Raw genomic sequence first — 25,721 nt, forward strand, 5'->3', positions numbered from 1 at the left:
TGTAGCCCTATAAATAGAAAATGCCAGGCAAGAGGTTCTTATGCTAAGTTTGAAGCTTTTCAGGCTCAATGTACAGCCCATAGTGTAGCCCTGTACCCTGCATCATTAATGAGAGGAAGAGAGAGAAAGAGAGAGAGAGAGCGAGCGAGCGCGAGAACTAGAGCAAGCGAGAGCGAGCTACCCCTTGGAAAACGGAAATGCTCAGTGTTCAGAGTGGCTTGCATATTTCACTCTGACATCTCACTGCCATGTTTTCCAACATGGTTAGTTAATGCTGAGAATTTTTTTTCCCTATTGCTTTCTTAGTTTTTCTTTTGGCTTTCGTTTTGTTTTGTTTTCTTTTACTCTTTCCTCACTTCCTCTTTCTCTCCTTCCTCCCTCCTTTCTTTCGTGTTCCTTTCCTTTTTCCTTTCTTCTCTCTCTGTCTCTCTGTCTCTGTCTCTCTCTCTCTCTTTCTGGTAGTGAAGCGGGATTAGATTGGTGGTGCTCAGAACAGGGAGCCGGAATTGATGCACAGATCAGTAGCATCCTTTTTGCAGTGGCTGTCTCATGAATTCTTTGGAGACCTAAGGAGAAAACAGAAAGGAACTAAAACGGTAGGTTCCAGTTTTTTAATGCATAATTAACACTTATCTGTGCCTTTCACTCTTGATATCCAGAATTTTTTTTTTCACACCAGGTTCTGGGTAACTAGTCAAATTGAAGGGTGGTATAAATATAATAAACCAGAACTATCCGGGTATGTCATTTTCTTGATATTTTCACAAACAAAAATAATTATACTGTTGACTGCTTGAGGTGAGAGAAGAGAGGTAACTTTGAACTTGGATAAATGTAAGTTTGATATGGAGAGATTTTTTCATAATGTTTCACTCAGTTGATAATATATAAAATAGTCCTGTGAACATCTGTAATTTAACCAACTCAATTAAGTTGAGCTACTTGCATAAATATGCAGGATGTATTCAATATATGCTTTGCTATAATTCTTTAAAGAAAATATTTTTATTTGTTGGGTGATTAAAATGGTTAAATTTATGTTGTGTTAGTTTCAAAAGGAGCTCTGATGAAAAATAAGAGAACTGTAATGTCTCAGGACCTTTACCAACGTGAATGCATGATCCTAAGAGCTTGTATAAGTTACATATTTGTATTGTAAAAGTAAATTATAATCAATGTTAGCTATATAGATTCTGCCTTCAAATAAAAAAATCCAGAAAAAACAACAACAAACACTTATAATAAGAGAGAGAGGGGAAATAAGAAAAACAATAATCACAGTTGTTCTGTTCCTCATAGATAAACTATATCAGAATAAATAATTAGTACATTAAAATTCAACAATGAGTAAAATGATATTGGATTAAATTTACATTTTTAATACTTATAATCAATAATGTATTTCTTTAAAAATGTAAGTAAAAGTTTTTTTGGCTTGCATGTTCTTTCTCTTTTTGCTCAAAGAGAAAATATTAAGGGGCATGCCTTCTACTTTTAAACCAAACGATGAGGCTATAAACTACATGTAACTACTAAGAGCAGCATTCATAGATTATAAGAAAGGAAAAGATCGATTTCCACTGTGCGGCTTGATCAAGGATTAAATCTCAAATCACTTTCTTCCTCCTTTCTCTGCTGTCAATAGGGGTGTGTATGAACTTCATTTTATACTGTTCTAATCTTCAGAGGGGAGAAATGTGATAATTTTATTCAATTAGGAGGGCTACTATTTTTAAAAGAGCTTTGATCATTTAGCAAGTAGTATTTCTTTCCTGAAACTACTGTAAAACTCAAGTTTGGTGACAAAGGCATCAGTCTTACAGATAATATTCAATCTTTCTCAAAGAAGGAGTTCACCAGCCATAATAGCAAATATTTGGATCACATAAAAGCCATTCTCCAAGATGTTTGTATCAGAGGGAGGATATTTTTTTTAATTACAGGAAATGTTATTTGCACTTGTGAACACATGCACTGCTTGACTTTGCTAAATGTTTGCAGTAATATTTCTGTGAGACAGAAATCATGTAGTGTGTTTATTCTTTTGGGGCCAGTGTAATATGGCCTGATTATTGGAAAGGCGAATAAACACAAATTTAAATTGACCCCTTCAAAAACATCACTGAATTTCCACCTAGAGGCCCTTAGGAATGAATGAACTCAATTATCACCCTTTGCACGAGGTAACTGAAATGCTTTTTGCCTTACTGTCATAAACACTTTTGGCGCCAATCAGATGCACTGAACCAGCAAGTGAATTTAACTCCTTCTTCTGACCGCTACCTATTTCTGTGAAGAGGGACCACAGATAGTCCTGTTTCCCTTGCCCGTTAAAGTGACCTCTCAGAAGTGTTCTTTTGTGCCATAGGTCTCAAGAATCAGTCTCCAGACTACAAATCAGAGAATAGAAAATAATCACAAAAAGATTCAAATACTGTCACTCACAGGAGCAATGGCAAAAAGAGTTTTAGATGCTTTTATGCTTTCAGAAGTGACAGAGATTGACAATTTTCATTTTACAGTTGGAAAAACTGAGGCTCAGAGAGTTGTAGTGACTGAGCCAAGTACCTCTGTGAATCTGTGGCAGAGAAAAAGCTAGAATTTAGGTCTCTTGATGCCTCATCCAGTGATTCTTTCACTTCTTATTGTCTAAAAATGCTTGAGGTTTAAGAGAGACATGCTTTATTCATTGGGAAAAGTTAAAAGAGTCATTTTGAAATCACTCAAGAACCTTTCGATAACAGGGGCACACTTAAGGCTGTTCCTAAGTGCCCTGATAATGTAGCAAACCTCGATTTGGGGTTTTTAACCAATGTTTTCTTGCAAGAATAGGAGAGAATTTTCCCTACTGCGCCCACAGAAAAAAATCCAAAAATGCAAATCGATACACACGAAGTGTAATACAACAGTAATACAGACATGGCCAGATAATGGATGCTTAGGTGCTATGTTAAATGCCAAGGCAACAGATTGGCCAAGCTATACAACAAGATATAGTATTCAGTAGGTCCTGAGGTGTAGGAGTTTTGAGACTTCGAAAGGCAGTCAAGATTACAGGGTATGTGCCTAGCAAAAACAGGGATATGAAGCTTAGGATAAAGTGTGAGGAAGCATAATATTATACTAATTGGTGGTATGTGAATCCCCAAGAGGATGCAGCAGTTGGAGGCTTGGCTATTGTTAATGTTTATATGACAGGGTGATAATCTGAAATTAGAAAATTAAAGTGAGTTCTCTTAGCATAATACTCTCCAGGTCCCTCCGTGCCATCTCAAAGGGTGAGAGGTCTTTCTTGCTGCTGCATAGTATTCGACTGTGTAAATATACCACAGCTTTTTATCCACTCATCATGGTGAAGTGGGATGGGGGTGGAGTGGGGGTAGGGGTTCAATGGGGAAAAATGGGGGACATCTGTAATACTTTCAACAATAAAGATGAATTTTAAAAAATTAAAGTGAGTTATTTTGGTATAAACAATTGGGAGTGCTGAGTGTGCTTCACAGACATCATTTTCATTTGCAGCAATGGCTACATTAGCATCAGCCAGGAATTAAGATGCAGAGTTCCTGAGAAATAATCAAAAGTGCAGGATATTAACCAAAATCAAGTCTGTATAGTCTCTGGAGACTTGGGTTAGGGCCAGAAATTTCACTGACTCTGATTATCTAGTGAGGAAACCGAAGTTTAAACTATTGAGCATAATCAGTCTGTCTGTCACATAGAAACATGCCTTGTGCCCAGAGCATGAGCTAAAGCTGCCCATTCAGGCTCAGTTGTATCTCAAACAGTATAATTACTATCTCACTAAGTATCTAAAATATACGCAAATGTCTGCCGCCAAGTATAAAGCCCTCAACTCCTTCCTTACTTCTTCGCAATATATTTGTTTCTTCTAGAACACATTTGCTCAGTCTCACACTATTTATGGCAGACAATGGCGAGGCTTTCTCCACATTCTCAGCAACAGAAGAAAGGCCTTAATATTGTTATAATTACAGTTACTTAGCTAAAACTCTTTTCGGCTTTACTTGGTAGATAAGATTTAGGAATATAAGTTAAGAAACATATTACCAGATATTTGTATATGCTGATTACTTATTTTTATGTGAAAAAGTAATTATTATAAATTATTTATAAGGAAACAGTAATGATAATTATTTAAATTTGGGAATATTTAATATTTTTAAGTGACACAAGTTAACCTAGGAATTGATTCTTTAAAAATGTTTAAACTTTGTGGCTACTTTATTTTGATTTTTAAAATTTAAAACTTATTTATTCCTAGACGTGGCATCACTGGGTCAAATGGCAGTTCAACTTTTAAGTTTTTGAGGTAACACCATATTGTTTTCCATAGTGGCTGCACCAGTCTGCATTCCCACCAGCAGTGTACTAGAGTCCCCTTTTCTCCTGGAGAGTATTATGCTAAGTGAAATAAGCCAATCAGAGAAAGACAAATACCATATAATATCACTTATTTGTGGAATATAATCAACAAAATAAGCTAATGAACAGAATAGACCCAGAAACATAGAAAGGAGTACGGTTTAGACTGACAAACCTCAGAGGAAGGAGGTAGAGGGGATGGATGAGATAAACCAAAGAACTTATATGTATATATGCATAACCAGTGGACATAGACAACAGTGCTTGGGGGGGGATAGGAAGGAGGGTGTCTAGGGGGGCAAAAAGGATAAACATCTGTAACAAAAATAAATTAATTAATTTGAAAAAATTGTTTATTTGCTTTACCTTCAATTTTATTTTGTGTCAGTTTCAGATGTACAGCATAGTGGTTAGACAATTATGTACTTTACAAAGTCTTCCCTCACCCCCAATATTTCCAGTGCTTACTCTATTTTGAAGTGTCAGACCAAATGTTGTGCTGAAAAGTGAATGACATGTAGAAGATTTGTTATTTATATAATGTGGGTTTTTTTTTTCTAAAGCCATTTTATTTCAAAACTGCAAAAGGAAATGTTTTCTTGGTTTTTATGATTAATGTCACATCAACAGATACAATAAAGGCACTCTGATTAGAGGCAACCAAAGTAGTAAAACAGTGGCTCTAAATTACAGAAACAATGTGTATCCTAAATTAACTACAAAAAGTTGAAGAGCTCTCTCTCTCATCCCAAGAAAATTAAAGTTGTTGAAACTAATATACATTTGCCAACGTGACTTATATTGTGCATCTGAAAGAATCAAGGATATATACTAGATATATTTGTAAAGAATCTAAAGCAACCTGGCGGGTGTGGCTCAGTGGTTGAGTGTTGACCCATGCACCAGGAGGTCACCAGTTCGATTCTCAGTCAGGGCACATGCCCAGGTTGTGGGCTCAATCCCCAGTTGGGGGCGTGCAGGAGGCAGCCAATCAATGTTCTCTCTCGTCAATGTTTCTATCTCTCTCTCCTCTCTCTCCCTTCCTCTCTCTCTAAAATCAATAAAGAAAAAAAATTAATGAAAAAGAATCTAAAGCAAAACACTAGTGTTGTCTTTAAACACAATGATACAACAAAGCTGGGTATGTTTTATAAATAATTCTATTAGAATTGCTCTAAGATATAAAGCTGTGTTTATATATGCCTCTCAAAGAGGTGAGTTAAATGCTTTTCCAAATAATCCAGTTAATGCAGATAAAGAAAGAGTATAATCCAGGTCCAATAAACGAACTATTCTTCAGTAGACACTGTGTTGCTCTGTTATTGATTTACCCAATTTACCTGGATAGTTTAATTTGTAAGTTTAGATATCTTTTTTTTTTTTTTTTTGGCTTGGGTGATAGGGACCTGCAAAGGTAATTTTAAATCTATATTTTCCTGCACTTTATTAATTTTTATACCAAATAATTAATTAATTAATTAATTTTTATCCTCACCTGAGGACATTTTTGCATTTATCTTCAGGTAGAGCGAGAGGGAGAGAGGGAGGAAGCGAGAGAGAGAAACATTGACGTGAGAGAGACACATCGACTGGCTGCCACCCACACGACCCCAACCAGGGCCGGGGACAAACTGCAACCGAGGTATGTGCCCTTAGTGGGAACTGAACCCGGGACTCTCTGGTTCGCAGGCCAATGCTCTAACCTCTGAGCCAAACTGGCCAGGGCAACTTATTTAATATTCTAAAGATAAAATTCTTTGTCTCTTCCTTCCCACATTTTAATAATAGCAATAATAATAATAATAACACCCTCCTTTTTATCTGAGTCCATTTTTTATCATGCTTTATTTTTTTTGTATTAAATTATTGTTTAAAACTTGTTTTTCCTTCACCTTGACATCTTTTAATTATAAAAGTACTAACAAAGTTGTCTTTTTCTTCCTAAGAATGTGTGAGAGTTAAAACTAGGTGTTACTGATTTCTAATCATTCATAAAACTAACTTGATATAATAAAGTTCAGTCAATTAAACTAGCATTAGTCTCTCTGAAGGACCACTAAAGATAAATATTTGGTTTTTATCGAGAGCAGGCACTATCCATATCAAAGCATCTGATAAAGTAATACCTTCCTCTCTGAACGTCTATTACCTCCTAAAGCTTATCAGAACTAAAAAGAAAAGTGATTTGTGTTTTTCTCATCAATGGGTGTAATAAAGCTACCTCGATGATGTTCTACCTAGCTGAAGCACAGTTTGAATACGACAAACTGTGAAGTGGTCAGTTTTGATAACCAATCCAGATTAAACAAGGAAAGAAGATTTAGGGACCAAGTTATTCAGAGTGGGGAACATCCATTGGATTTTGGGCTACTCAGCTTTGCTCTCATCACTTGATAAAAGGTCCTTTTGGTCACAGAGGATACAGTAAACATCCCTCAATTTTAGATCATGAAATTTGATTAAGCAAAGTATGTGAAGACATTTTGCAATCTGCAAAGAGAACAGTGCTGTTTCTCAGAATCCACAGAGTATGACGTGGGTCATTATTTGACATAGAAGTACTTGTTAATAACCATTTTTGTTCTAAGTTAAAGTTGCAAGAATTAAACATTGAAAAATGTCATCTATGTGTCTGATTCTTTCCTAGGAGGAAAATTACTCAGGAAATTTAAAACTGCTTGACCTCTAAGAATCAGTTCATTTGAAAATCCCTCTGACATAGTCCAATAGGGAGAATATATTAATTTTGATTGCCCTGGGTTGTAAGTTACTCCCTTACTGGAACTTGGGCCAAACATATATAATCAAAGTAAAAACCTAGATTAAACCAATATATGGAGAATACGGGCATGATGGTTAATCATGATGACTCCTCCCCAACTGTTGTGGGATCTCTAATATACTGGATAGAGTTGAAGTCTTTTGTTCATTCTTTTCATGTAGTGTTACATTTGAGTAATTGTTGGAAATATTTTGGATACATATATAATGAAAATTGATGGTGAACCACCCTTATACACTCCCTTCCAAAGACTGTATGATGTTGCTTTGGACATTTTAAGTCTAATATAATAATATTTTCATGCATTAACATCCTTGTCATGTTGGACCAAAAATATGAAGTACTTCTAAGAAGTGATGATCAGTTTATTACCTTTCTTCTGTAACATTTCAGCATGTTTATTAAAAAGATGAAATTGATTTATTTTCATATCTAAAATGTGTTTTCCAAATAAAATTTTAATTTAACATAGTCCTTTTGTGGGTATGGAATTATTTTTAGGTTTTAAAAATTCATTTTGGAATGTAAATTAGTTTTGATTTCTTCAGTCCCACTCCTAGGCATACCGGATTCATTTTCTTCATGGAGAAATCAGAGCCTTTGGCTTTGTGCTATTCTCACAGCTCTGGGAGGCCAGTCTGGTTTTTGTAGCACAGAGAAAATAATAAGAATTCTCCAATGTGATTCAGGGGTTTAGAGGTACATTTACTGGTTCCCAAATTCTCCTTAAAGCTCAAGGTGTGAACTTTAAACCAGGGCCAAATTCCTCACCATGAACTATGGGTCAACATCAGGTTCAGGCCATCCCTGAGCTGTTGATTTTTTCCACTAAAAAAAGTATGCCCTATTCTAAATTGATTATCTTCCTAGTAGTGACACCAGAAAAAAAAATTAATATCTAATCAGCTACAGAGTTTAGGATTCACCAGGTTTTTGGAGCATATCTAATACTGGTTCTAACTTTGATTTTGAGTTTCCTAATAGCCAAAGATAATAATGATTCTTATTTATTGTGCACTGATGAAGTACTATGCATTTGGCAAGAATTGTTATATTTTGATAATAACTGTATTTAATTTCCCCCATTTTGTAGATGATAGATGAGGAAACCAACATTAAGGAAATGAATAACTTTCCCAAAGTTGTATAACTTCCCTCCTGTCTTTCAAATTCAGTTCTCCTAGTTGCCAAAGCTCTTTCCAAAATGCTATGCTGTCTTGATATGATAAAGCCATATTTCACTATTTTGTTCTTTTCCATTTGAGAGTCAGGAGAGTTTATAACAGGAATCAAGATGCACTAATTTAAAAATAGATTTTGGTTTTGTTAGATTTAGGCTGTTAGATTTTGTTAAATCTAGGAAATGAGGTGGTAATAAAACACACAAAATACAGAATAAAATGGATAGAAAGGGGGATCATAGAGAGCATAGATGAAACATTTTAATTCTCATTAACTAATATTTATATCATGTTCACTATTTTTTTCAGTACAGCATGAGTAATAGAAGTTATACACGATACAGCCCTAGCCCACATGGAGTTTATTTACTTAGGGAGGATAAAGTAGAACATATTAATCTGACTATAAAATAGGGATTTAGAAGAAGTATGTGAGTTATTAACACGTTTTGCCTTAAACAGAGTCACCATCCCCATTCACACTAAATTGATGTGTTGCAAAAAGGATATCACATTAGAGATTTTGAAAAACAAAAGTTTTCTTATTCCTAACCTAATCTATGTTATGCTAAGATTAGAGCAAAGGTTCTGAATTCCACATATAAGGCTATGTCAGAGACTAGGACAGAATATGTAATTTTAGATGTAAGTTAAAATCAACATAAAGAAAGCGCTCAGAAGAAAAAGTGCACATAGAGATTCTCCTAAACAGGTCTGGGGAAATAAATTGATTTACGTGTATACTTGACAATTGGCCTCCTACTACACTCTATATTAGCTATATAGTATCAGAATTGGAGGGAAAATTATGACATTATTACTATATAAACTTGATTTTACACACCAAACATACGAGGGTAGAGCTATGTTCATATCTGTGAATCATTTTGTTCCTTAGGACTAAGGACTTGGAGGTATGGGATTCCTGTCCCAGGTTCAGAGTACAATTCATGGTTACATTATGGAGGGAATTAACTGGAATCTAACTCACATACTTACATTTAGCTGATGCCACCAGCTAAAGAAATCTGGGTAAAAAACTAAAGCAAATGTAAGAACAAGGTTTTAGGGTTGTTTATTTCCTAATAATGTTGATTATTCCCCACATACTCCTGCAGTCTTCCCACCCCATATCTATGCTTCCTGTCCAAAAGAAAAATAGAACTAAGGCCTTGGGACATCTGTTTCTGAACTCTGTTTTAAATCACCTTTTTAGTAGTCACCAGTCAAAGGCTTGAGCTTCAAGTTGTGCTTCTCTGGGACTGTCTAGGGGTATAAACCTGAACAAGGCAGTAAGCCTCCTCATTTTTCAGTTTCTCTACTGGTGAAAATGGTGTGATTGAAGGCATTTGTTCTTTAAGGGAATGGATCATCATGCTAATGCCTAATAAGTATTCTGCAATCTTTTGGTCAGACCTCCTTTGTACAATTTGCAAAATGCCATGTGCAATTGGATTGGAATCACACCTGGAAAATTAAGTTGCACCTGCCTTACAACCTGCCAGATTTCCTTCAGCACATGGGAGCGTTATTCTTGGTCAAGCTTGAAGCTTAAATGCATATAAGGAGCAGAATAGTTATAAGGATTGCAGCTGAATAAATGAAAAAGAGAAGTATGAGTTTTATGAATTAGTGAAATCACTGCCTTTAGAAATGCCATATGGAATGTCCCAACCACATCAAGGTTTGTACCCTAATTATATGACAGCTTTCTATAGAGCTTAGCATTTGACTTACTCAATTTAACAATTGATTTTACTTGTTTCTCTCTTGCTTTGTATGTTGGGTATTGCTCATCTCATCACTTCATTTAGTTTTCCTATATTGATAATTTAGAAAACTGTAGCAGCAGGAAAGGGGCTGAAAAGGGAAAATAACATTTGTTCCATTTTGGTTATTTCCTCCCAGTCTTGCATGCCAGCGGGAAAGGACGTTTGTGTGTCTGTTTCTGTATGTAAGGAAACGTGGTTAGGAGGAGAGATGGAGAAGAGGTAGAAATACGTGTTGACTTTTTTTCTGCACATAGTAAAAAACACTGGCTTCCATGTACTTTGTAACATTAGTAAGGTTTACATCCAAATGGCATGGCTATAGCCACACACATATTAGAGAATGTGTAGTTGAGAGGAAGTGGGATGTGGATAAAAGAACACAATGCTTTTGAATTAAAACTTAGATTTTAGTCCTCTGTGCCATTAACTTGCTATATAACTCAGGATGAATTCCTTACTTTCTCTAGCCCTCAGTTACCTTGTTTGTAAAGACTAAAGCATCAAAAGAAATTGAAACATTATAAAGTCTCATTGAATTATTATCTATGTCAACTTTGGGCTCATCAATGAAAACAGTGTTTTGTCCGATGTGCTCAGTAAGTATGCTCTGACTGAACTTGTCCATGTGTAGGCTGCTGATCAGGCTTCCGTGTATGTGGTATCTAACCTGTTTAAAACATCTCCCCTAATCTCCTCCCATAGTACTCTGATCCTTTTTTGCTTGGGTCTACTATGGTTCCCATGAATTCTTAAAATAAGTCTGCTGGGAATAGACCTGCACACTCTCTTTGAAGGTCCTGGATAAAACCTTCTACTCCTCTTTCAGTAATGGAAATCTATTTATAAAATCTCAGTGGTTTTGAGCTTGAAAGTAGACACACTAGCCCTAAGGAATGTTTTGATGTGGACATAACAGGAACAAATCTGTACCAACCAGGAAGGGCTGCCTGAGTCAGTGGCTCTTGGATTGGTTTCGGAGACTAGGCAGTTAGGGTTGTGGTGTGAGAACTCTTCATCAGACCTAAGTTGATAAAACATTGGAAAGGAAAGACACAGGATTTCTTCATATCTTTTCCAAATTTTGTCTAGTATTGGGCTTGTCTACAAGTTCAGACTTTCCACTATACTTAGACTATTAGCACTCAAAGGAACCTGGGGGATAACTTAGTACAACTTCATTTTGCAGATGAAAGACTGAGACCCAGAGATAGAAGGGACATTCCCAAGGTAACACCACTAATTAGTATAACGTCAAGGCTAGAAGTTATGTCTCTGATCAGTGTTCTTTTCCCTACAACCCACTTTCTGTCAGCTTTGTACCAAGTGCCTTGTCTTGGGAGTTGAAACAAAATGCAAATAAAACAGAATGGCTTTAATGTATAAGGCTGTTCTGGAAGAAATTGATGAAGTGACCCCAAAACCAAAACCCATTTTTGATATCTTGTCTGACTCCTGTACATGAAATATAATAAATGAACTGACTTAGAGATTGTTGAAAAAACTAGCTTGAAACAAATTTGCTTAAATGGCAACTATTAAGTTGGTTGCTTGCCTTCTGTTTTACTTGCCCTCTTCTCTCCTTTGTAGAATTCCTACCAACACTTATGATAAAAGCTGGATTTTCAAGTTATCCTACTATGTTACACCACCTAAGACTATCCCCCTCAAGATTCCCTGAGTCCCTTCTTCTACCAAGTAAAATGTATCTCTCTTTGCATTTTATCCCACTCACTTTCTATAGTGAAAACTAGCTTATCTAATTGATTACAGTTAATGGGTTAATATAACAATCCTCCTTGTAATATTTTCATTTTATTAGATTATTAGAGACAAAGTGCCTTAAAGTATTTTATTTATAATGGGGTATTTCAGGGAAGGCTGAAAGCCTTGGCAACAGATCATTGGGTAGAGTGGAGCAGAGAAACATGGGGCATGGTTTTTGATGCCTCTAAATCACCCCACATAGGAAACCACCTACAAGCATTGCAAGGGTATGTCTATAAGGCAGTTTTGTGTAGAAGACACTTTATCTCTTAGCACCTTTAGTGACAGCCTGTGGCCAACTGGATCTCCCTCCATGTACATTCACTGACCAATGAAAGAATTGTGGTCATTAGAACTCAGAAAAGATCCCAACTGAGAAAAAGTCAGTTTGTGCCCTCCAACTGTGCTATGAGTTTGGCTAGAAGCTGTGGGATTTTTCTAAGATAGCTCTTCATACTTAAGAGCTCCTTGTGACCAGGCAGTGACTTGTGAACCTTGCCACTTACATTACTACCTTCTCCCACCCTTTCCGAAGCCTGCCACATCAAAAAGAAATGTCAAATGGTAAAGGAATTCCCACTCACTCTACTTTGCTACCACTAAGTACTAAGTGTAACTCTCTCCATGCTCTCTTTTGCACATGGTAAAAATTTTGAGGGTCTCGGCTTTCACCTGTTGTAATTTCCCAGTCTTTTGTGAAAATCTTCTTCAATCTACAGTTGGTCACTGTTCTATGTTCTTTCAGGCACGAATACATTAATTCAACCAGATTCCCCATAGCTTCCTTATGAGACCCTATTACTCTGACTAAGGATTTCCATCAGCACTGGAGAAAATATTAGGTACTCAAGTGTGGTTTTCACTTCTGTTGTTGGTATCATCCCTGAAAGAGTGCTCTTTCAGTCTGTGGGCCCTGGGCAAATATTGTCCACTTTAGTCATACAGTAGAGAATAAAGCAGAGAATAATGTGTGTGTGCATGCGTGTATGTGTGTGTGTGTGTGTTTTGAGGAAGGGGATGCCATTGCTGAGAAGGAAGATTATGGTAGCTGTAGGTGAATCGCATGAATCTTAGGCAAGTGTCTATTCACTTATTAGTAAGCTTAAAATTCAATGAGTCTTAGGATACTGTCTGTTTAAGGATGGATTTGAAAGATACGGATTTTGGAGAAGGGGAATTGTGTTATGTTTGCTTTCGGTTCCTTTTATAGGTGTATATTCTTGGGAGAACTCTATTACCATAGAACCAGCCTAGATATCTAACCATTGAAAGGAGACATGTCTAATAGTTAAGCTCAGTTTAAAAATCATGAGGAAAATGACTACATATTATCACTTAAACATGGAGAAAATAGTCACATTCAGTTGTATCTTTAATCAAGAGGTCAGGGTTTTAATAATTAATATAACTCCTTATGGTGCGATACTCTGTATGTGAATACAGAGTGTGCATGTTTAACTTACATATTTCATATATGGGTTTATGTATATCTGGAAGCCAAACTGAAGCCATTCCATCCTTTCTTTCTACTTGCATTTTCTTGTAAAAAGAAAAAGAGCTTCTGTTAGAGACCACTTAAGATATTTTCTCCCTGATGTAATCAGGATGAGCGTAGTTGGAGAGCTCAGTGAAACAAGGAGAAAAATATCAGGCACCTGTCTGAAACATATTATGCTTGTAACACTCATAAATTACTGATTAATAATCAGTGGAACAGCCTACAGAGCTAATAGCATACTTCTATTGTCAAAAGTAATTATGGGTTGGCTCAAGTAAAATACTACACCTCATTTGAAAGTATTAACAAATTAAAGTGCTGATTGAGCCTGAATCCTTGTTGTGATATGAAATTCAAATTAACTTGGGGAAATTCAAATGCATTTTAATTAATAGCCCTTAAAGTCCCTGATCATGATATAACCCCAGACTTAAGAGAAAGTGAAATACACAACCACTACTACTAACAAACAAATAAAAAAACAAAACAAAACAAATAACAACAATAAAGACATTTTATTAATAAGGATGAAAATATACTTATGTACATTTTTTAAATGATTTCCTCTGGGAAATATTAGCTGGCCAACTTTTTTGGGTGGACCACAGAATTTATGTATGCATGTAATTATTTTACACTGTTTAAAACACTAAGAATTTATTCATTTTAGTTAATATACTTATATAACACTTACTAGAGAAACTTAGAAATATTAACTTATTAAATGCTCATTCAGCCAGGCAAAGGAGATTTTTTTTTGGTAATGAATACCTTGGTGTGGCATGTAGGATATGTTGATGGCATAGTTGGAGAGGTTGTGAGAGTAATGGAGGAAGTCAGATAGAGCTAGGACTAAGGCAAAGATAATGTAGATCAGAACAATGTTATAGAAAGGACATATGACCTAGTAGTATAAATTGGAGACAAACAAGCGAAGTGGGGGCAGAGGAAACTTTGGGGCAATAGGCACATGATGCAGTGAGCAGATGAAGTTTCATTGAATTGTACACTTGAAACCTGTATGGTTTGGGAAACCAATGTCACCCCAACAAATTCACTTTATTAGTGATATCAGTAATATTCCCAAAATTGGGAAAGATAAGGAAAGAGAAGCATCTCAGTTTTAGATAAATTTACTCTTAAGATTACTAGCCATTTGTTTTAAACTTCTTATAATCCCATCTCTGAAGCCTTGTCTAAATGACTGATAGGTAGATATATAGATAGATGATATACATTCACTGGAAAATTGGTCTATAGTTTTATTTATTTTTTCTTTATTATGTATAGTCTTTGTCTTGTTTGAGTATCAGAATAGCACTGGCTTCATAAAATGAGTTGGGTGGTATTCTCTCATCTATTTTCTGACAGATTGTATAGAATTGATATTAATTCTTTAAAAGTTTGCCCTGGCTGTTTTATCTCAGCAGTTAGAGCATGGGCCCACAAACCAATGAGTCACAGGTTCAATTCTGGTCAAGGTTGTGGTTTGTTCATGGCCCTGGTCAGGTTCGTGCAGGAGCCCACCAGTCAATGTGTCCCTCTCACATCAATGTTTCTCTCTCTCTCTCTCTCCCTCCCTCTCTCCCGTTCTATCTGAAGTTAAATAGAAAAATATCCTCGAGTGAGGATTTAAAAAATAAATAAGTTTGATAGACTTTTTATTAGCAATATGGCTATTCAAATTATTTATTTTATATTGAGTTAGTGGTAGCAGTTTATGCTTTTTATGAAATGGGTCCACTTCTTCTAAGATATTAAATTTATGTGTAACAGTATTTCTAATATTTTGTTATTATTCTTTAGTATCTATATGTCTTTTAGTGATATTTGTGTTTCATTTCAGACATTGCTGATTTTTTTTATTTCTTTTTTCTTTGTTCATCTTTCCATCTTGCTTGGGATTTGCTAATAGTATTAAACTTTGCAAAAAAACCAAAACCCAGATTTTTTTTCATTGATTTATTCTATTGTTTTCAATATAATTAATGTTTTTAAATACTCATCTGAGGATATTTTTCCATTGAGTTTTTTCAGATGGGGGGGGGGAGAGCGAGAGAGAGAGAGAAACATCAATGTGAGAGAGACATATTGATTGGTAAACCTGCAACCTTGGTACATGCCCTTGACCAGGAAGAACCCAAGACCTTCTGGTCCACGTGCTAATGTGCTAACACTGAGCCAAACAGGCCAGGGCCAATATAATTGATTTTTGCTCTTATCTAGATTATTTCCTACCTTCCACTTGTATAAGGTTTAATTTGCTCTTCTTTTTCTAATTTCTTGAAGTGGGAATGTAGATATTTGATTTTAGACTTTACTTATTTTCTACTGCAAGGATATAATGCTATACATTTAGAAACACTGTTTTTATTTCGTCTTTAATAAGATTAATAAGATGCATTTAAGGAAAATGAATTATACATAAATCCAAGTTTATGCTTAAATCGTGTCTAAACGCATCATAAGCCAAATTCATTCCTCAGGCCTAAAGGTGTCCAGAAGTCCAGCTTTGCTCTCTGAGTAGATAATGACATAGAGAGATAAGCTCTTGGCTTATGTCAGAAACAAAAATTAGCACACCAACAGGAAAATTTAATAAGAAAAAAAATATATAATCTTTTTATAACTGCATGTTTGGGAGACCAGTGCCTGTTCAATATACTTTCAGGTACTTGCTGTGTCCCCTGGCTATGGTAAAGGAAGGACTTGTCATTTCCTGCTATAAAAAGGCAGCAGGCTGTGGTAAAGAAAGTAAAAATAACACCACATTGCCACAAAGAAGTGTGTGTGTGTGTGCACGTGTGTGTAGTAGGGAGGTGCAACCTTTTAAAAACCAACTTCTATTTGCATTTCTTTTAATCATAATAAAATGTGGCTGCTTAAATGTATATTCTAAATAGTTTAGATTTTAAAAAAATGTAATGAGTATCTTTTTAATCTTATGCTATGCCATAGATCATAGATTGCAGATAAATATGGGAAATTTTAGTTGAGTAATTTTTTAAATGTCAAATGGACATTAGCTTGTAGGGACCTCTGTTACTGTAAAGGATGTGTTTTCTCTTTGATTGTTTTTGAAGTTTCTACAATTTTATTCCCAAACACTTAGGTAAATACATTGTGATTATTTTGGGGTAGCCATTGAGGAAATCCTGATTAGTTCAATGGGATGGCATTGAGAGCATGTATTTTGTTCACTGCCAGGTTATCAATAAGGAAGAGAAAAAATTTCCTGTTGAGAAAAAAGACACTTTTATAAAGAAGAAAAATAGATGTAATTCCCAGTCAATAAAGAAAAAGTTATTTAAAAAGTGGCCTCTGTAATCTCCAAATGCTTTGTAGTGACCAGTATCAATGACTAAAACAATAGCTAGAAATGACTAAATATGTGTTTAGATTTTATAACTTAAAGAGCCTTTAAATATATACAGCAAAAATTACTCAAACTGGATAACTTAAAAAATGGTCCTGGATGCCCAGTTGGTGTGAGTCAGTGGACTGAGTGTCATCCCATGGACTGAGTGGTCCAGGTTCGATTCCTGGTCAGGGCACATGCCCAGGTTGCAGGCTTAATCCCCAGTAGGGAGTGTGCAGGAGGCAGCCGATTGATGTTTCTCTCTCACATCAATATTTCTCTCTCTCTATCTCTCTAAAAAAAATTAATAAAAACATATTTTTAAAAAATGATCCTGAAAATGTGCTGGAACATTTGTACTATCTGACAGATATTTCCTAAATATCTGCTAATGGACATCTATTTAGTACACGTCTGTTCTAGTATTTTGAGAGATATACAGATGATCAGGACAGAGTTCCTACTCTCAAGGATCTTGTAATTTGGTGGACATAGAGACAACTAACTATGCCATCAGACAGGATGGAACACATCAGGCTATTACAGATATGCAAGCAACATGCTGTGGAAAGTCAAATGAAAGAGAGGTCATTTCAAATTGAGTGACTCAGAAAGTCTTGGAGGAGGTTACAAGAGAATAAAAATTCTCCTTTTTATCAAGAATTTTTGCCCTGGCCAGTTTGACTCAGCAGTTGAACGTTGGCCTGCAGACCCGGGTTCGGTTCCCACTAGGGGCACGTACCACAAAACAAAAAGAAAAAAAGAAAGGAAAAAAAAAAGAATTTTCATGTCAAAGTGGGAAGGTGGGAATGAGAGGCTGGAACATAAAAGCACTCAGGCTAAATTGAAAGACAGAGACATCAAGGTACATGATCTATTCAAGGACAGCCTGGCATTGCAGAAACCTAGAGCATTTGGAAGAGTATAACATGAGTCTGGCTAGAAAGAGAATATAGAGCTTTAAATGTCAGAGTTTTAGACCATCATAATATGGACATTTGGAGGATTTTGCACCAGTGCATGATATGCTTCACTCTGTATCTGATAGAGACATCTGCAGAAATGTTAGTCTAAAATAAGAAAGTTATGCTATTTAACATAATAGAAAGGAAATAGGGTTATTACTCATGTCAAAATGTAAACAGAGTTAAAATATGAATGTTTGTTTTTCCTTCTGAAATACTGCTGGGTGTTACTGATACCATTCTGGAAAGGTATAAGAAGTTTATATTGAGATGTCTTATTTGCTGGCTTATTTATTTTAGCTAGAAACTTCCACTCTGTCCTTTGAGTCAACCCAAAGTAGAAGCTCTTATTATTTTTGTAAGATCATCTACAAAAATTTTGGAAAAAAGGGATTTTCTGAGATTCATACTTCTCAACTCATACTATAGATTGCAAAATGAGAGAGAGAGAGAGAGAGAGAGAGAGAGAGAGGGAATATAAATTTTAAATTCAAAGAACAAGATCACACAACATTGGCTTATCCCATCTTTTTTCAATATATCACAGTCTTGAATCATGTTACTATTCACTCCAGTGAAATAAGGAGTCATAAAAAATGAACAAAATACTACAAATAATGTCACTTACTGGAAAATTTACTTTATTTAATAGAAGAACATTATGCAGTGAACACAGTATTCAAAATTCCAATCAAATATTGCCCATGCCCCAAGCTCCAAGGACTGACATGATCCCAGGTTTGACTCGAGATTGGGTCTGTGATACTTTAGGATATTTCAACCCTGTCTAGGAAGGAGTAAAATTTCCAGGTCTTTGAGAATCTAGTACCTAAAATAATGGTATGAGAACAAGAGAGTGTTATATGAAAGAGTTTCATGAGACTCAATTTTCACCACCTTTTTCAATCAATATGTTTGATGTCATCTTATAGAAATGTGACAGTAGTTATGTTTGCTGTTTCATACCCAGGGTATCCTTATTTCAGACTTGTGCTATAGAGACCTCCAAGTAAATATGTCATGGCTTGGATTTTTGTATCATGATTACAGTATATTTAGAGACATATCCAGGGCAACATACACTTACTCCTCTAACACTTTACAGTTATAATTCATTTCTCAAATATGGTGGCTTACAAAATAAGGAGAATCTGTATTAAAAACGATGTGCCACCCTATCTGCTTCCACCTGTCATAGAGTTTACATCACTGGTGGAAGACTAATCAAAGAATCCATCCAGTCATCTTCTTTTCTATTGAATTGTTTTTAGAGAGAGAGAAATATCAATGTGAGAGAGAAACATTTATTGGTAGCCTCAAAGATGGGCTCCAACTAGGGATTAAACCCACAACCTAGGCACGTGCCCTGACTGGGAATCAAACTCACAACCTTTTTGTGCACAAATGCTCCAACCAAGGACAGTCGTCTTGCTTTTCTGATGATATCTCAGTGTTAGTAACAAGAAAGATGCCTCTAATAGGCAAGAGTTTTCAGAAGGCTCAGGTTGCTTCTACTAGTCAAGAGGGTTGTACTGCTGGAAGAAGTGTAGGACTGCAGTAGTGGTTCCTGGCATGTGGTCACTCCTTGAGCAGTGACTCAAGGACTCGGGAGGCTTATATTTTGAAGTGAGAGACAAAGCAAACTCTGCCAAATTTATAGGATTACTTTCCAAGCACAGAACACATGGTAGAAGATTGAGAAGTAACCAACCAGGATCCTGTTTGGTTTGAGAACCAGATAAGCCATGCTGCAAAGAACCAAAAAACAAGATAAGTCCAACAAAGACAAAACTGCCACTAGTGGTGGTGGTGGTGGTGGTGGGGGGGGCTTATTGTCAATTACCTGGGATAGCAGTGTTCAGTGTGTTGTATCCCTCTCCCATGCCTGATTCACATCCTGATCTAAGGATAGAGATCTGTTATCATTTAAAATTCAAGAATGAGATTCCCATATTTTAGATTAATTGCTTTCCTCTTGGGATAGTAAATGTTTTATGGGCACTTTTGGAGTAATTATTAAAAGTTCCAAGGGTAGTTTTTAGGGTAATCACTAAGGGCTAAACAACTCCTTTTTTACCACTTGCATTTAATATTTAAAATCTTAAATGTCCATCATTTTCCACCAGGATTATTTATGCAGTTTTTGAAGATCCTAGTGTCTGCTGAGAGGTTTTCACATCACATTTTTGTTCTTTAACATAAAATGTTATAGATTTGGGGTAATATAGTATGGATAAAATAGCCCCAAAATGTAAGTAAAACACGAGTAACTATGGCAGGTGGACTATTAAGTACCAAGACCAGAGAAAGCTGATACCCTAACTGAGCTGAAAGGCAAAGTATGCAGAAGCTCTGGGATCTATTGCACATGATCCAGAAATTCAGAGTTTGTGGAAGGTGCTGATATTACCCAAGAAAATCTGGTCGGGATTAAGTTCCTGGACTCTAGCTTTAACGGTGGGAATCTGGCATTCCAAGTCTAAACTCTCTTTGTAGAGCAAAAGACTTATCCATAAGAAAAAGGAGTTTCAGCCCAGCCAAAAGTAGAAAAGAATTTCTTTCTTTTTTCTTAAAGCAGAGCTTTTTGGCAACCTTTGAAATCACACCATGTTAAATAGCTACCTACACCCAAAATCAAGAACAACACTGAGGTGAGGCCCTGGAGACTGGTTTAATTTTCCAATCCACTCTTGCTGTTTTTACCAGAACCTATAATGTTGGTTTATATCTCCACTTTTGCAGCCTATTAAACCTAGGAAGCAGTAGATAGGACACACTCTCAAAGAAAAAGAAATTGCAGGAAAAGGACTGCAAAACCGTGAAAAGGGACAGAAGGACCTGATTATCTTGGACCTTAGTTTATTTCATGTAATTTTGGAAGCTTATAACTTTCCTAAAATTCCCTTTTCTTTTCCAAATGCTCATGTCTGGTCTGAGACACAAGGTGAACATTCAGAAAAACTGAGGAAAATTCCCACAGCCAAGTCAGCACTGAGAACAGGAACTACTACATGCAGTTTTCCTACTGTAACATAACTTATGATCTCCTCATCACATCTACAAAGCAAAAATACTTGAAATTTAATGTGTAAAATGGAACTCTTTAATATGTTGACTTGTATTTTAGATGAAAAATTATGATACACGTACCCAAAGTGGCAAACAAGAGAGTCATTGACAGTGAGATAGATATTGGGTTACATATAATTCTAAACTGTGCTATCAAAAGCGATTTACTACTTTCTCTAGTATTTTAACTATGTAAAAATAAAAATTTGAGATCCAATATGAATCATAAGTTAAACAATAGTCAACAAAATGGAGGTATATTAAAATTGTTTACAAAAGAATATAGCATATATAAGATGAAAGATCTTCCCATTAGGTTGAGCTCTGCTCTAGATGCTCAAAAAACATTGTCAAATCTACTTGAGTTCCTACTACACACAAAGCAGCTGGGCATTTTAGGGATGGAAGATTATAAAAGTCAGTAAAACATAAAACACAGGGTTAGTGGGTAAGGAGCTCAAAATTGTGTGGGATGTATAAGAAGGAAGCATATTTATCCAAAGTACTATGAGAAACAATGAGAGAAGGATAGATCAACCACCACTTATCTTGTTGTTTTTGTTTTTGTTTTTGTTTTTTAGCATCCTCGCCCGAGGACATTCTTCCATTTTTTGTTCAGGTAGAGTGGGAGGGAGAGAGAGGAACAGAGAGAGAGAGAGAGAGAGAAACATTGACGTGAAAGGGACACATCGAGTGGCTGTCACCCGCACAACCAACCAGGGCCGGGGACAAACTGCAACCGAGGTACATGCCCTTAGCGGGAACCGAACCCAGGTCTCTCCGGACCGCAGGCCAATGCTCTAACTGCTGAGCCAAACCGGCCAGGGCTCAACCACTTGTCTTGAACAAATTGTCAGCTAATAGAAAAATATCAATTAAGATTATTTTTTAAATTAAATTTTAGTTTTCAATCACAGTTTGCATTCAACACTAGTTTGTAATAGTTTGAGGTGTACAATATAGTGGCCATTCATATACTTTACACAGTGATCCCATTGATATTTCAAGTACCCACCTGGCACCATACATAGCTATTACAATATTATTGACCATACTCCCCATGCCATACTCCACATCACGTGACTATTCTATACCAATTAGTATTTCTTAATCCCTTCACCTTTTTCACCCAACCCTGTGACTTGCACACCTGTCTGGCAACCATCAATCTGTTCTCTATATCTCCCATGTTTCTTTTTCTTTTCTTATTTTTTTATCCTCACCCAAGGACATTTTTGCATTTATCTTCAGATAGAGCAGGAGGGAGAGAGGGACGAAGAGAGAGAGAGAAACATCGATGTGAGAGAGACACATCGACTGGTTGCCACCCACACGACCCCAACCAGGCCGGTGATAAACTGCGACCAAGGTACATGCCTTTAGCAGGAACCAAACCTGGGTCTCTCTGGTCCACAGGCCGATGCTCTAACTGCTGAGCCAAACTGGCCAGGGCTCCCATGTTTCCTTATCATATATTCCTTTATGGAAACTACTTTCTTTATGTAATCTTTCCTTAAATTCTTTGATTTCTGCTATTTGTTTATGAACATTATATTTTTCAAATTAAGATAAGATCTTAGAGTTTTATTTAAATTGTATTGCAAGTAAAAAATAGTTTGGAAAAAATTTCAAATTTGTATATTTTGTATTCTCATCCAAAAATAGTGCATAAGTTTGAAATATTCTTTATGACTTTCAGGAATTTTGTAGTTTATTTAATGTAGATCTCATATATTTCTTGTTCATTTTTTTCTAAGTACTTTATATTTGATACTAGTATATATGTTTTTTCAATTATACTTTAATTATTTAATACTAGTATACAGAAAAGTTATGTCATTTTCTTTATTTTGTTACAGCTGTCAATGTAAGAAACATTCAAACCTGTGAAGAATTTTTGTGAGTTTATTTGAACCCAAACTGTTGACAACTACCTGGAAACAAAACCTCAACGGATTGAGATAATGCTCCGGAGAATAGCAGTTTTGCACCTTATTTCATACATTACAATCAAAAGAGAAAACGTAAGTAGGTTACATGAAATCCATTGGTGATAGATTAGGGAGGTGGGAAAAAGCAAAGCAGGGAAACCCCTGGGATTGGATGAAAAGTAAAATGCTAGATACATGCATCTTTTAGATAGGTGGGTACATGACAGTTAACAACAAAAAATTAACTCAATAACAATGAAGGAGTTTTGGGTCTCTGCAGTGTGGCACCTGTGCTTTGAGGAGTCCAGAAAAAGGAAAATTACTATGACATTCCAAAGATATGTTATCATACATGCAAAAAGACAACAGACAGGCTTAGTTAAGGTAAAGACTGACCTTTGTCAGGGAAGATTCCAGCCTAAGACATGACTACCTGTCATACATAAACTGCTTTTAGTTAAAAGATTTTCATTTCAGACCATCCTTTGTGGTTACTTTAGATCTTTGAGTTTGCAAGGTCACCATACAAGCCTTATCTGAGCTCACCATACAAGCCTTATCTGAGCTCGTCAGTTTAGCATGTGGCCTCTTTTTGTTCACACATATTAAATTTTCTTGTTAATTTTAGTAATGTTTCTTTTCATTCTTTTGAATTTCCTAGTTATGAAATCATATTATTCATAAACATGATCATTTTATTTCTTTCCTCATATCATTACTTTTATTCTTAACTTCGATGTTTTTTTTTTTTTTTTTATCCTCACCCGAGGATATTTTTCCATTTTTTTGTACAGATAGAGTGGGAGGGAGAGAGAGGAAGGGAGAGAGAGAGAGAGAAACATCAACGTGAAGGGACACATCGAGTGGCTGCCACCCGCACGACCAACCAGGGCCGGGGACAAACTGCAACCGAAGTACGTGCCCTTAGCGGGAACCGAACCCGGGTCCCTCCGGACCGCAGGCCGACGCTCTAACCGCTGAGCCAAACTGGCCAGGGCATTAACTTCGATGTTTTTAAATTCATTTATTCTTGAAAATATTACAGATGTCCTCTGTCTTTTTCCTGTTGACACCTCCTCCCTGCTCCCATCCACTCCTACCTTCACCACACTTTTGTCTGTGTCCATTGGTTATGCATATGTGCATTTTGATTAAATTGTATTGGTTATGTTGCCAGTGGAAGTGGGGTTCTTATGGTGCCATGAGGAAAAGTATTTCCAAAGACCCACAGGGTGGATGAGGTCTGGTGGTAATTTTTATTTGTGTTGCAAAATAAAAAACATGGCCCATCTCTGTCTGTCTCACCATGGAAAAGCAGGGCCAGAAATAGAGTCAATGTCCAGATAGTCTGTGAAATGTCAATGTTTAGTACCAGTTCAGCATCTGGCTAGCTTCACTTGTGTTCCCAGCTACAATCTGTTGCGCTGTTGCTGTATCTGGGCTCCTGCCTGGAGCCTGCAGCAACCTAGCTTCTAAGACCACATGGCTATAGAAAGAAAATGTTCAAATGCACAAGCAAGTGTGGGTCACAAGCAAGAGAGACAGAGTGAGAAAAAGCACCTTTGTTTACCTCAAATTATGTATTCCCAGGCTTGGAAAGAACCAGAAGCTTTTTCAAAATAGCCAATCAGCTTCCCAAACTTTAATGGGCTTCTGATGGAGTCCACCCCCTAGCCAATGATCATTTTCCCAGGTTAGACTAACAGACCTCTTTGGTCAAGCACTTCCCCTGTGCCATTTTGACTTTATCATGCATATGTGTACCTCCCCCAGTGATCTGTGGGGAATGGACTGGTAGTTCTCTGGGCAGAGTGTGAAGCTGTGGCTTCCTGGTGAAGCAAACAGGCCTCTGCTTCCCAGCTGAATATGTTCAACATGTCTGATTCTCCCTTTGTGTTCTTTCCCTCACTGATATCTAGCTAATGTCAGTAACAGTTAGAACTTCAAAAGAAAAATACTATAGGAATTCACAGGTGGGAATGATCATAACTAGGAAGAGGATAATGAAAACCTTCATGAAGAAGCTAACTCTTCTCTATAGTGGCCTTGAAAGATAGGCAGGATTTCAATAGGTAAGGATGGAGTAGAACATTTGAAGTAGAAAGAAAATCAAGAACACAGAGAATGGAGATAGGAAAGCACAGGGAATGTCAAAAAACTTATATGCATATATGCATTACAAATGGACACAGATAATAGGGTGGTGAAGGCCTGGGGTTGGGGGAGAATTGTGTTGAGAGGGTAATGGGAGAGAATAGGGGGGACATCTGTAATACTCTCAACAGTAAAGATTTTTTTAAAAAATGACTGCATTGGTATTGGTCTTGCCCTTTACAACTCAAGGAATTCTCTCAGATTTAAAGGCTCTATGATTTGATTCTCTGGGGACATTGTTAAAATGTAGACACCTTGGTTTCATTTTTTGGTAATTAAGATTAAGTCCATCTGGGAATATTCATTTTAACATGCACTGTAGCTAGCTCAGGGACCACCTTTTGAGAAACCTTGCCTAATAAAACCAGAAAGAATAAAAATAGAAACCTATAAATCATGTGGATAAGATCAAGACCCTGAGAGATGGGAGCTGTGAAAGGACAAACTAACATGTTTTTTTATGAGTGGTAGGAGCAAGGAAGTGGATAGTTACTAAAGTACTCTTTAAATTTTTTTTCTTTGTTGATTTTTAGAGAGAGAGAAAGGGAGAGGGAGAGAGAGATAGAAACATTGATGAGAGAGAACATGGATTGGCCGCCTCCTGCGTGCCCCCCACTGGGGATCAGGCCCACAACCTGGGAATGTGCCCTGACCGGGAATTAAACCGGCAACCTCTTGGTGCATGGGTCGATGTTCAATCACTGAGTCACACCGGCTGGCCGGACTAAAGTACTCTTTAATTATCAGTACAGATTTCAATAGCCTCTGGAGTCACCCATCCCCAATACCCATTGGTGTGCTCTGGTCTCCAGGATTCAAAATAATTGCAAACTAGGATATCTGAGGAAAGAAAGAGTGACT

The 25,721-nt window shown here is 36.5% G+C and overlaps 1 protein-coding gene across 2 annotated transcripts in view; it reads left to right on the forward strand.

Moving 5' to 3' along the window:
- Positions 1-361: 361 nt before the first annotated feature.
- GPR174 (G protein-coupled receptor 174) overlaps positions 362-25,721 on the forward strand; it is a 34,100-nt gene continuing 8,740 nt past the window's right edge. Inside the window, exons 1-2 of one of the 2 annotated variants that reach the window (XM_036271475.1) lie at positions 362-596; positions 22,635-22,799. The gene's annotated coding sequence lies outside the window, so the exon portion shown is untranslated. Of the gene's footprint in view, positions 597-20,231; positions 20,358-22,634; positions 22,800-25,721 lie in introns of those variants that run through there. The other variant, XM_036271476.1, reaches the window with a different exon arrangement.

Source organism: Molossus molossus, unplaced genomic scaffold, assembly GCF_014108415.1.
Source record: "Molossus molossus isolate mMolMol1 unplaced genomic scaffold, mMolMol1.p scaffold_m16_p_2, whole genome shotgun sequence".
Lineage (NCBI taxonomy): Eukaryota > Metazoa > Chordata > Mammalia > Chiroptera > Molossidae > Molossus > Molossus molossus.